At 38.7% G+C, this 12,261-nt stretch overlaps 1 pseudogene; it reads left to right on the forward strand.

Annotated features, from left to right (window-relative positions):
* The first annotated feature begins 1,817 nt into the window (after positions 1-1,817).
* Positions 1,818-2,792, forward strand: LOC117705929 (olfactory receptor 11H4-like; annotated as a pseudogene).
* Positions 2,793-12,261: the final 9,469 nt, after the last annotated feature.

Genomic DNA, 12,261 nt, shown 5'->3' on the forward strand with positions numbered 1-12,261 from the left:
CTTCTAGAAGAACAGTCAGTGCTCTTAACTGCTGAGCCATCTCTCCAGCCCTTAACTTTGTTTTAAATAAACATGTAATATAATAAAAAAGTAACTTCAGAACTTCTAGAAGAAGGGGTTACAGAATTTTACTGAGCCATTCCATTCCATTCATATAAAAACACATTCAGTTAAGCATTCAATCTTTGACATTCTATTACCTATCTACATTTTCCCCAAAGGCTTCCAGAAAAAATAATGTTGTTGTTGATAAATATCTTATAGGGCACAGAGGTAGGAAGGCTAAGTTGCATTGTGCTGTCAGTGTATATGGGACATGTCCTTGCATTATTTACATTAAACGGGCATGATCTGTTTCTCAGAACAAAAATCAGGACACTCAGATCTCATAATTTTAGTTGTTTGTTTAAAAAAAGTGTAAGCCCTTCATCTGTCATCTGTAGGTGAAAAGAGATGTATTTATCTTTTACAAATAAATATCTGGAATTCATTTGCTTCAAGGAAGATGGTAAAAGATGTCTTTTGCAGTAACTAATGATTAGAAAGATGGACACTGAAGCTTGGTTGCTAAACCTTTTCATGTTTCCTTGAACAGGGGCTAGAGAGACTGCTCAGTGGTCTTTCAGAGGACCTGGTTTGAGTTCCAGCACCTATATAATCTCTCCTAGGAATCCAATGCTCTCTTCTGCCTTCCCCAAGCCTCAGGCACATAGGTGGTACACAAATATGCATGTAGGCAAAATGCTAATACACATAAAATTAAACAACAACAACAACAACAACAACAACAACAACAACAACAAAGGAAGCACAAAAAAGAGACTAAAAATAGTCCAAATCTTTGTTCTCAGGGATCACAAATAATTCTTCCTTTGAATCTGTGTTGCTTACTACCTTGCAAACTTCTTTTTCTTATATTTCTGGTGACCTCTAATACCCAAAATAAGAGATCTAAACTTAACAAAAATCTCAACATATCTATCTATCTATCTATCTATCTATCTATCTATCTGTCTGTCTGTCTGTCTGTCTGTCTGTCTGTCTGTCTGTCTGTCTGTCTATCTATCTTAGTTTCTGTTAACTCTTTTAAAAGATGCATTTTTTAAAGTTGTGTGTATGTGGCAAGAGGAGAGGCAGGTATATGATTGCAGGTGCCTGTGGGTTCTAGAGGCACCAGGTACCTCCAGAACTAGAGTTACAAGTATTTGTGAGCTGCACAACCTGATTTCTGAGAACTGAACTCAGGTCTTTTGCAAGAGCAGTTTGTGTTCCTAACCATTGAAAAATGAAGCTTACAGACTCAAGAGGAAGTTCACTCAATCAGCAAATTTCTTAGTCAGTGAAGGATGAGAAATACATGCAGATGAGAGAGGGCTATAAGGTGAAAGGCCTAGGGAATTTTATATCATTAAAAATGAATGGTGGGGTGAAGAAGTAAAGGCATAAGATGACTCTCTTCTTCCTGGCTCCAGACTTGGCAATGAATTGATGCATTTACTGAAAGCTCATAGACTATAAATGCTATAACATAGAGGTTATTGCTAGGAAATTGTAATGTAGGGTTATTTGGGGCTATTTGTGTCTAGATGGTCAGTGTTCTTCACCATAGCTCTCTCTAATTTCCTAGATCCTGTTTGACTCCTGTCTTAGGAGGACCAAGAAGAAGAACAGAAAGAGGTTATATCATTGAAACATACTCAATGTAAAATAAGATAGGATTGGTTCCATCTGGTTTCAGAATATTCTTTGTAGAACTTAAGTTTGACACTCATAAAGAACTTCAGATATGTTGAAAGCAAGGGAATTGGGGTAAACTCATGTCTTTTTTTCTCCTCAGATATTTAGATGCCATGAACAGATCAGCAGCACATGTAACTGAGTTTGTTCTCTTGGGATTCCCTGGTTCCTGGAAGATACAAATTTTTCTCTTTGTGTTGTTTTTGGTGTTTTATGTCTTGACCTTGTTGGGAAATGGAGCCATCATCTGTGCAATAAGATGTGACTCACGTCTACATACCCCCATGTACTTCCTCCTGGGAAATTTTACCTTCCTTGAAATCTGGTATGTTTCCTCCACTACTCCTAACATACTAGCCAACATTCTGTCTCAGACCAAGGCCATCTCATTTTCAGGATGCTTCCTGTAGTTCTATTTCTTCTCTTCGTTGGGTACAACTGAATGTTTTCTCCTGGCAGTAATGGCTTATGATAGGTACCTGGCCATTTGCCGCACCTTACATTACCCTGTCATCATGACTAGGAGGCTTTGTTGCATTCTTGTATCTTCATGCTGGCTCATTGGATTCCTTGGGTACCCAATCCTTATCTTCTCCATCTCCCAACTTCCATTCTGTGGTTCTAATATCATTGATCACTTCCTCTGTGACATGGACCCATTGATGGCTTTGTCTTGTGCCCCAGCTCCTATTACTGAATTTATTTTTTATGCCCAAAGTTCCTTTTTCCTGTTTTTTACTCTTGCATACATTCTTTGGTCCTATATTTTGTTGCTCAGGGCTGTTTTTCAGGTTCCTTTTGCAGCTGGCCGGCGAAAGGCCTTCTCTACCTGTGGTTCCCATTTAGTTGTGGTGTCACTGTTTTATGGGACAGTAATGATAATGTATGTGAGTCCTACATATGGCATTTCAACTTTGATGCAGAAGATCCTTACACTTGTATACTCTGTAATGACTCCTCTCTTTAATCCTCTGATTTATAGTCTTCGCAACAAGGACATGAAACTTGCTCTGAGGAAAGTTCTGTTAGGAATGAGAATTGTCAAAAACATATGAGTCAAAGTTGTGTCATACTTACATATTCTAATAAAAAACAAACTGGAGATGTATCGATTCATTCAATTGTCTTTATTCTTTGTTTCATTTTTTTTTTTTTTTTGAGACAGGGTCTCATGTAGGCCTGGCTAGCCTCAAACTCACTTTCTAGCCAAGAATGGCCTTGAAAAGATCTGATTCCTCTTCCTCTATATTCCAAGTACTAGGATTACAGATGTGTACCACCATGCCAGGCTTTGATTTGTTTTGTACACTCAGTGCTATTTTTCAAAGCCCAAGTAAAACATGATTTCTATGTAAGGTGTTCTCCTACTCAGGTACCCTTGATTTTCACTGAAAACCTTCATCATTGTGACAGGACATTGAAGTCAACTTTGTTTATAATTTTGTTGAGATTAGTATTTTCAAGATGAAAACTAAAAACAGTGTTCCAGTTCCAACTTAGGTATTATATGTACTAGAAATAAAGACGGTTTGGTTCAATTCAATTCTCAGAACTGGAAAAAGAGACATGATTTAGAATCTAGACAAAAAGAAGGAAGAAGTGCATCTTTTGTACAAGAATATGAAGTTATTTTCAGAGGACTAATAGAACCATTTCCATGTCTAGAGGAGTGACTCAGTGGCAAAGTGAGCCTATAAGCCTAATGTACTGATTTCAATTCACAGGGCCCATGCAGTGGAGAGGAGAAACCTACTCCTAAAAGTTGTACTTACTCTTCCACTTGTTTGGCATGGCATGTACTCCTCCAACATAATTAATTAGAAGATATAATTTAAAAACACATCTCCAACATAAAATGTGTACTTATTAACATCTTAAAGTTTCCAAAAACTCTGAGGTGTCTGTCATTAATATAGAGTCAAATGGCATGAAAAAACTAACCCCCAAACCAAACCAAAACAAAACAAAAAACCCAACCCCCCACCAAAACAACTCTAGGGGTGGCATAAAGAAAATAAAAATAAATAAATAAAAGGACTAGATGGTTAGAAATAATCAAACTCATGGCTGGTATAAATAAAAGATAAACACAAAAATAAGACATCAATGAAACAAAGAGTTTATTCTTTGAGAAAACCAGTAAGATTGATAAGTCCTCATCCAAATTAATTAAAATGCATAGATAAAAATTGATAAAATTATTGATTAAAATGGGGCTATCACAATGAACACTGAGGAAATTCAGAGAATTATAAGGACATACTTTAAAAATTTCTATGAAGCCACAAATACTCTGATGTCTTAACCACACAAAAACCCAACAAAGATAGAGAACTTCAGACCAATTTTGCTTATGAATATTGATGCAAAAATACTCAATAAAATTCTAGCAAATCAAATGGTGCAGACCCATGCCCAGTCCGCTCCTAGGTGGATGCCGGACTCCTCCCGAGACAACCTAGAGGATCCACTGAACCCAGAGTGATAGAGGGTCCTCTAAATCCAGAGTGGCAGAGGTACCATTGAACCCAGAGTGGCAGAGGAACAACTGAACTCAGAGCAACAGACAACATATCCCTAGACATCCTAGAGGAACCACTGCACTCAGAGCAGTGGACACCTGTTCCTGAGACATCCTAGAGGAGACACTGCATCCAGAACAGCAGACACCTACCTAGTCTGATACTTGGAGGCAACACATCCTGAGGCATCCTAGAGGTACCACTGTACTCAAAGCAGCTGGAGAAGATCACAGAAACATCTGGACCCCGAGGAGATCAGATGCAAGCAAGATAACTGGAAAGACAGGCTTCAGTCAGAGACAGCAAGTACAAGCTGCACTAGAGTCAACCAGATGGTGAAAGAAAGTGCAAGAATGTAAGCAACAGAATCCAAAGTTACATGGCATCATCAGAACCCAGCTCCCCCATCATAGCAAGCCCTGAACACCCCATCACACCAGAAAAGCAGGATTCAGAATTAAAATCACTTCTCATGATGATGAGAGAGGACTTTAAGAAACACATAAATAACACTCTCAAAGAATTTAAGGAGAGCACTGGTAGACAGATAGAAATCCTTAAAGAAGAAACACAAAAATCCCGTAAGGAATTGCAAGAAAACACAACCAAACAGGTGAAGAAATTAAACAAAACCACCCAAGATCTAAATATGAAAGTAGAAACAATAAAGAAATCACAAAGGGAGACTACCTTGGAGATAGAAAACCTAAAAAAAAAGATCAGGAGTCATAGACACAAGTATCACCAACAGAAAACAATAGATAGAAGAGAGAATCTCATGTGCAGAAGATACCATGGAAAACATTGACACAACTGTCAAAGAAGATGCAAAATACAAAAAGCTACAAACCCAAAACATCCAGGAAATCCAAGACTCAATGAGAAGGCCAAACCTAAGGATAATAGGTATAGATGAGGGGGAAGACTCCCAACTTAAAGGACCAGTAAATATCCTCAACAAAATTATAGAGGAAAACTTCCCTAACCTAAAGAAAGAGATGTCCATAAATATACAAGAAGCCTACAGAACTTCAAATAGTTTAGACCAGAAAAGAAATACTTCCTGCCACATAATAATCAAAACATCAAATGTACAAGACAAAGAAAAATACTAAAAGCAGTAAGGAAAAAGGGTAAAGTAACATATAAAGGCAGACCTATAGGAATTACACCAGACTTCTCACCAGAGACCATAAAAGCCAGAAGATCCTGGACCAATATCATACAGACCCTAAGAGAACACAAATGCTAGCCCAGACTAGTATACCTAGCAAAACTCTCAATCAATATTGATGGAGAAACCAAAATATTCCATGACAAAACCAAATTTACACAATATCTTACCACAAATTCAGCACTTCAAAGGATAATTGGTGGGAAACTCCAACACAAGGAGGGAAACTACAACCTAGAAAAAGCAAGAAAGTAATCTTCCAACAACCCTAAAAGAAGGTAGCTATACAGACATATCTCCACTGCCAATAACAAAAAAACCAGGAAACAACATTCATTTTTCTTTAAGATCTCTTAATATCAATGGACTCAACTCTCCAATAAAAAGATATAGACTATCAGACTGGATACATAAACAGGACCCAACATTTTGCTGTATACAGGAAATGCACCTTTGTGAAAAAGACAGACACTACCTCAGAGTAAAAGGTTGTAAAACAATCTTCTAAGCAAATGGTCCCAAGAAACAAGCTGGAGTAGTGATTCTAATATCAAATAAAATCGTTTTTCAACCAAAAGTAATCGAAAAAAGATAAAGAAGGACACTTCATATTTATCAAAGGAAAAATGTACCAAGAGAAACTCAGAATTCTGAACATCTATGCCCCAAATGCAAGGGCACCCACATACATAAAAGAAACTTTACTAAAGCTTAACACACCTATGCTCATTTATTTGATCGTTGACAAAGAAGCTAACACCATCCAGTGGAAAAAGGACAGTATTTTCAGCAAATGGTGCTGGTTCAACTGGAGGTCAACATGTAGAAGGATGCAAATCAATCCATTCATATCTCCTTGTACAAAGCTCAAATCCAAGTGGATAAAAGACCTTCACTTAAAACCAGATACACTGAAACTAATAGAAGAGAAGGTAGGGAAGACCCTCGAATACCTAGGCACAGGGGAAAAGTTCCTGAACAGAACACCAATGGCTTATGCTCTAAGATCAAGGATTGACAAATGGGACCTCATAAATTTGCAAAGCTTCTGTAAAGTAAAGGACATCGTAAATAAGACAAAACGGCAACCAACAGATTGGGAAAAGATCTTAACCAATCCTACATCCAATAGAGGGCTAATATCCAATGTATACAAAGAACTCAAGAAATTATACTCAGACAACCAAATAACCCTATTAAAATTAGGGTACATAACTAAACAAAGAATTCTCAACAGAGGAAACTGGAATGGCTGAGAAGCACCTTAAGAAATGCTCAACATCCTTAGTCATCAGGGAAATGCAAATCAAAACAACCCTGAGATACCACCTCACACCAGTCAGAATATCTAAGATCAAAAACTCAGGTGATAGTAGATGCTGGCGAGGATACAAAGAAAGAGGAACACGCCTCCATTGTTGGTGGGATTGCAAGCTGGTACAACCACTCTGGAAATCAGTCTGGCTGTTCCTCAGAAAACTGGATATAGCATTACCTGAGGATCCAGCTATACCACTCCTGGGTACATACCCAGAAGATGCTCCAACATATAATAAGGACATATACACCACTATGTTCATAGCAGCCTTATTTATAATAGCCAGAAGCTGGAAAGAACCAAGATGTCCCTCAACAAAGGAATGGATACAAAAAATGTGGTTCATCTACACAATGGAGTATTACTCAGCTATTAAAAATAATGAATTTGAGAAATTCTTAGGTAAATGGATGGATCTATAAATTATCATCCTGAGTGAGTTAACCCAATCACAAAAGAACACACATGGTATTTACTCACTGTTAAGCGGATGTTAGCCCAAAAGCTTGGAATATCGAAGACTCAACCCACATACCACATGAAGCTCATGAAGAAGGAAGACCAAGAGGGGATGCCTCAGTTCTACTTAGAATGAGTAACAAAAATACGCAAGGGAGCAAATATGGAAACAAAACATGGGACAGAAACTGAAGGAGGGGCCATCAGGAGACCATTCCACCTGGGTATTCATTCCATGTACAGTCCCCTAAGCTAGACACTGATGTGGATGGCTGGAAGTGCATGCTGTCAAGAACATGATATAGCTGACTCCTTAGAGGTCTGCCAAAGACTAACACATTCAGAGTACGATGCTCACAGCTAACCACTGATATGATCAAGGGTTTCCCAATGGAGAACTTAGAGAGAAGACTGAAGGAGCAGAAAGAGTTTGTTACCCCAGGAGGAAAGCAACAATACCTAACAACCAGAGCCCCCCAGGGTCTAAACCACCAGCCTGGGAGCACATTGGGAGGGACCCATCACTCCAGTGGTATATGTAGGGGAGGATGGCCTTGTCGGGCATATGTGGGAGAGGAGATTCTTGGTCCCATGAAAAACCAACACAGAGTAGGGGGGTATTGTGAGGGTGGGGAGGGGGTAGTGGGGGCAAAGGATAGGTACGGGCACAGCCTCATACAGGGGGGATGGGATAGGAGGTTTCTGGGTGGTGGGAGGAAGTGGGGTAAGGGGATAAAATCTGAAATGTAAATATAATACCCAATTTAAAAAAAAGGAAAGAAAAGAAAAAAAAGGAAAAAGAAAAAAGAGAAAAAAAGAAAAAAGAAAGAAAAAAAAGCAAAATAGGAGATTTAATAACACAAATGGATGGATTTAGAAATTTAGGAGGCAGTTTATGTTAATGGAAACAGCATCATAGAAACGAAAATCACACCCTCATAGAAGCACAAGGAGGGTAAATAGGATAAGGGGTTCCTGGGTGGTAGGGGAATGGGATATGGGAATAATATTTGAAATGTAAATATTATAACCAATTAAAAAAAGGAAAAAAAAAAAGAAAAGTTGTTAGAACCAACATCTTTAAAAAATGTCAGCCTTCTAGGAAAAAAATTATCTTGATACTAAAACTTGTTCTGAGAATTGTATATTGCAGAATACACAGCCTTGGTGTATCTACTCATCAAGCAAACTGAGCAGACCTGCTCAAACCTCCGATGTCCTGGAATTCCATCTGGATGCAGTGAAGACACATCATCAGAGGCTTATCAATTTACTCTTCCCCCCATCCATCTTCTAAAATCTCAATGCCCATAATCAGCTTGAAGAAGTTAAAGAAGAGTCAGCACCCCTATTCCCTGGGCTTGGGGACTAAGGTGGTTAATAATGGTCTGTCTGTCTTTCTAGGGAAAAGTAGTGGTTTTGTTGGAACAGGGAGGATTAGCTAGGATTTATTGCATAGCCATAACCTATTGGTAGAAATCTGTATAATTATTATCAAGATGAAGTTATAATTTCTTAAATGGCATAAAATTTACTTTGATTTCAAATTTAAGGTTTTCATTGGTACAAGCTTCTTATTGATATAAAGTGAGATGAATATTGATACTCTCATGGGCATTGTGCCTGTATAACACATTTAGGAATACATTAGACCCAGTCCTTTTTTAACTTTTTTAACTGATTTGAGATGGTCAGCCTGTAAGTTAAGGGACTATAGCAAATTCATGGCTTTGAGTTTATTGTTAGGGTGTTTTCTATATTTTATTTAGAAATAGCTGAGAGGAGTTAACAGACAACAGTCCAGGTTACCTTACATGGATAGTTGGTTTTCAAGACGTCAGAAGTCCACAGAATTGACATTACAAACATTTCTATGTTAATGTTCATTTTGATTAGAGACCTGTCTGCTCCTGACAGCTTCCTGTCTTGGATTCTAATAAGAAATTGAGCATCCTTGGAGTTACTCCAGTTGTGGGGAGACAGCCACTAGGCAAAAATTGCCTCTTTTCATCTACAGACAATTACTTTCCAGAAAAGGACACACTTGCAGAATAGTCAACTGATTATATCTGCCAAGACAGAGTAATTGGCCCTTAATAATTCTGCATCACTAAGGTCTGTCAGATGATCCTGGGCCAGAAGGCTGAAGATCAGATGCTCCAATGTTTTGTAGTATAGGGACCGTCCAGGTGTTCAGTGGTGTCTATAAATTGGCTAAGTTTTAGAAGCTATGCTTAGTGCTTCCCATAATTTCAGTTAACTCAGTCATTCTGGATTTCTGACGGGGTTGAAGAATTATAGTCTCATAGCCAATCCCAGCTATTTACTTTGAGAGAAAAGAATTAAGAGGATGGTTTTCAGCTGACATTCATTCTAAAGCCAAGAAAAAATCCAGGTTCAGAACTAAGTGTTTTACTTAGGAGAGATGACAGAGGTTCTGTTTGATGGACTGGGTATTAGGTCTATCTTGTACCTTACTGACACAAATTGGTATAGTTATGCTCTAATTGTATTTTGATAGAAAAGTTTTATTTTAACAGGAAGGGTGATATGTAGGAGGAGCTAAGGTGAGAGGAGTAAGGAGAGGAGGAGGAGAAGGAGAGAAGGAGCTAGGTGACGAGGGGGGGGGGGTGAGGAACATGGTGGCAGATGTTTGTGTGTATCTCCGCCAGTCAAAGATAGTTGATATATCTAGGTTCGTTATTGGGTTACACTTCTGATTGTATGGACATCTTGTTATTGAGCTTTATCAAACTTATAAAGCCTCTGATTAACATTAAAAAATTGTATAAAATGAAAAAGGAGAAGGGGGTGGAATAGACATTCTCTAGGGAGGGGAAATGGGGAAAGGGGTGGCATCTGAAATGTAAATAAAATATCCAATAAAAAATAAAAACAAAAAAATGATATGATTAAATTTCCAGGTAAATATCTGATATGATTTAATACTCATTCCTTTAGATGAGACCCATGCCCAACACTGGTTGTGTTACCCAGAAATAGACACTAGATAGTTCAGAGACCTAGAGTAAAACCAAATATTACTGGTATTAAAAACAAAACAAAACAAAAATGTAGTGATAAAATGACTCCTATTGATATTCTGTTATTTTCAGAACAAAGTCGTATTCAGCCATCATCAGAGAAAGCTTTCTCCTACAGCAGATGGGAATAAATACTGAGACCCACATACGGATTATTATTGTGGTCTGAACCCTCAGCACAGCTGTAGCCATTTTGTTCCATGCCTGCCAGCTATTTCATATTGTTGCTGTAAAATGTGTGCTAGTTATTGACACAGGATAATTACTTGACTCAGAGTAAGATCATGCTGATCACATATCCTGTTATGTTCTGTATGAGGTTTGTTAATCTTGAGAAATTCCACAAAGCTTTAAGTAAGGGTCATCTAGTTAAAGGTCAATATGAACTGTTATATCTATAATGGCTTGAGTCCTTGCTGCACCTACCTGAGCTCATTGTGGTATTTGTGTTTTCTTTTCCTTCATAAACCGGCCCTGAGAAATGCTTGTTGTTGTGGTTCAGATAATTCTGAGCTACATTCCAGAGCTGATCAGTATTAGGGTGTTCCTGTGGTTTGTGGAGCAACTCTCAGACCTCAACATTTGGTGTGTTGGCCAGGAAGCTCCCAACCCTTGAGTACCCCTCAGTTACTGACAGTGAACACCCCCAGGTCAGCTGAGTCCTCCATAAGGAGGTAAGCTCTTTTTTTATACCTGTAGAGTTCTTTTTCTTTGGTCTTGTTTATGGTTCCTTTTGGAGAAACTCAAGAGTTTAAAAACTGGACGCAGTGTTTTCTTGGGTCTGAGAATGGAGGACGTTCCTATTTCACTGGCTAGGAGATTGGAGTACAATCTACCCATTTGGACTTGGATTTGTTTGGGTCTCTAGTCTGAGAGCTTGTGCAGTGCTGTATCTCTCTTTGAAACTCAGTCTTGGTTGTGTGGACCCCGGATTCCGCCTGAGACATCCTGGAGGTTCCACGGATCCCACAGCCAGCATAGGTAGGAAGACCCACACACTGCCCTAAGCCCATAGCTAGGTGCTGGGAGTGCTATCCATGTAAGGTAATCTGGACTGTTGTCTTTTAACTCCACTCAGCTATTTCTAAATAAAACATAGAAAACACCCTAACAATAAACTCCAAGCCATGAATTTGCTATAGTCCCTTAACTCACAGGCTGACCATCTCAAATCAGTTAAAAAAGTTAAAGAAGGACTGGGTCTAAGCCTTGTATTCCTAAATGTGTTATACTGGTACAATGCCTATGAGAGTAACAATATTCATCTCACTTTATATCAATAAGAAGCTTGTACCAATGAAAACCTTAAAATTTGTAATCAAAGTAAATTGGTGCCATTTTAGAATTTATATCTTCATCTTGACAATAATTGTACAGATTTCTACTAATAGGTTATGGCTATGCAATAAACCCTAGCTAATCCTCTCTATTCCCACAAAACCACTACTTTTCCCTAGAAAGACAGCCTAACATTTACCACCTTAGTCCCCAAGCCCAGGGAATAGGGGCGCTGACTCTTCATTAGCTTCTTCAAGCTGATTATGGGCATTGAGATATTAGAAGAGGAGTGGGGGGAAAAGCAAATTGATAAGCCTCTGATGCTGTGTCTTCACTGCCTCCAGATGGAATTCCCGGACCTCAGAGGTTTGAGCAGGTCTGCCCAGCTTGCTTGTTGAGTAGATACACCAAGGCTGATCATTCTGCAATATACAATTCTCAAAATAAATTTTAGTATCAAGATAGTTTTTATTTTTAAAGAGGGCTGATATTTTATTAAGGATGTTGGTTCTAACCGCTTTTCTTTCCCCCCTCTTTTATTGGATATAATATTTACATTTCAAATTTTATCCCCTTACTGCATTTCCCCCACCACCCAGGAAACCCTTATCCCACCCCCCCTCCTCCTGCTTCTATGAGGGTATTTACCCACCTACCCCCCAATCCCCCTCCCCACCCTCAGATTCCCCCCCCCCCACTCAGTGCTCAGCCTTCAAGGTACCAAAGACC

This window comes from Arvicanthis niloticus, chromosome 3 (assembly GCF_011762505.2).
Source record: "Arvicanthis niloticus isolate mArvNil1 chromosome 3, mArvNil1.pat.X, whole genome shotgun sequence".
Taxonomy (NCBI): domain Eukaryota; kingdom Metazoa; phylum Chordata; class Mammalia; order Rodentia; family Muridae; genus Arvicanthis; species Arvicanthis niloticus.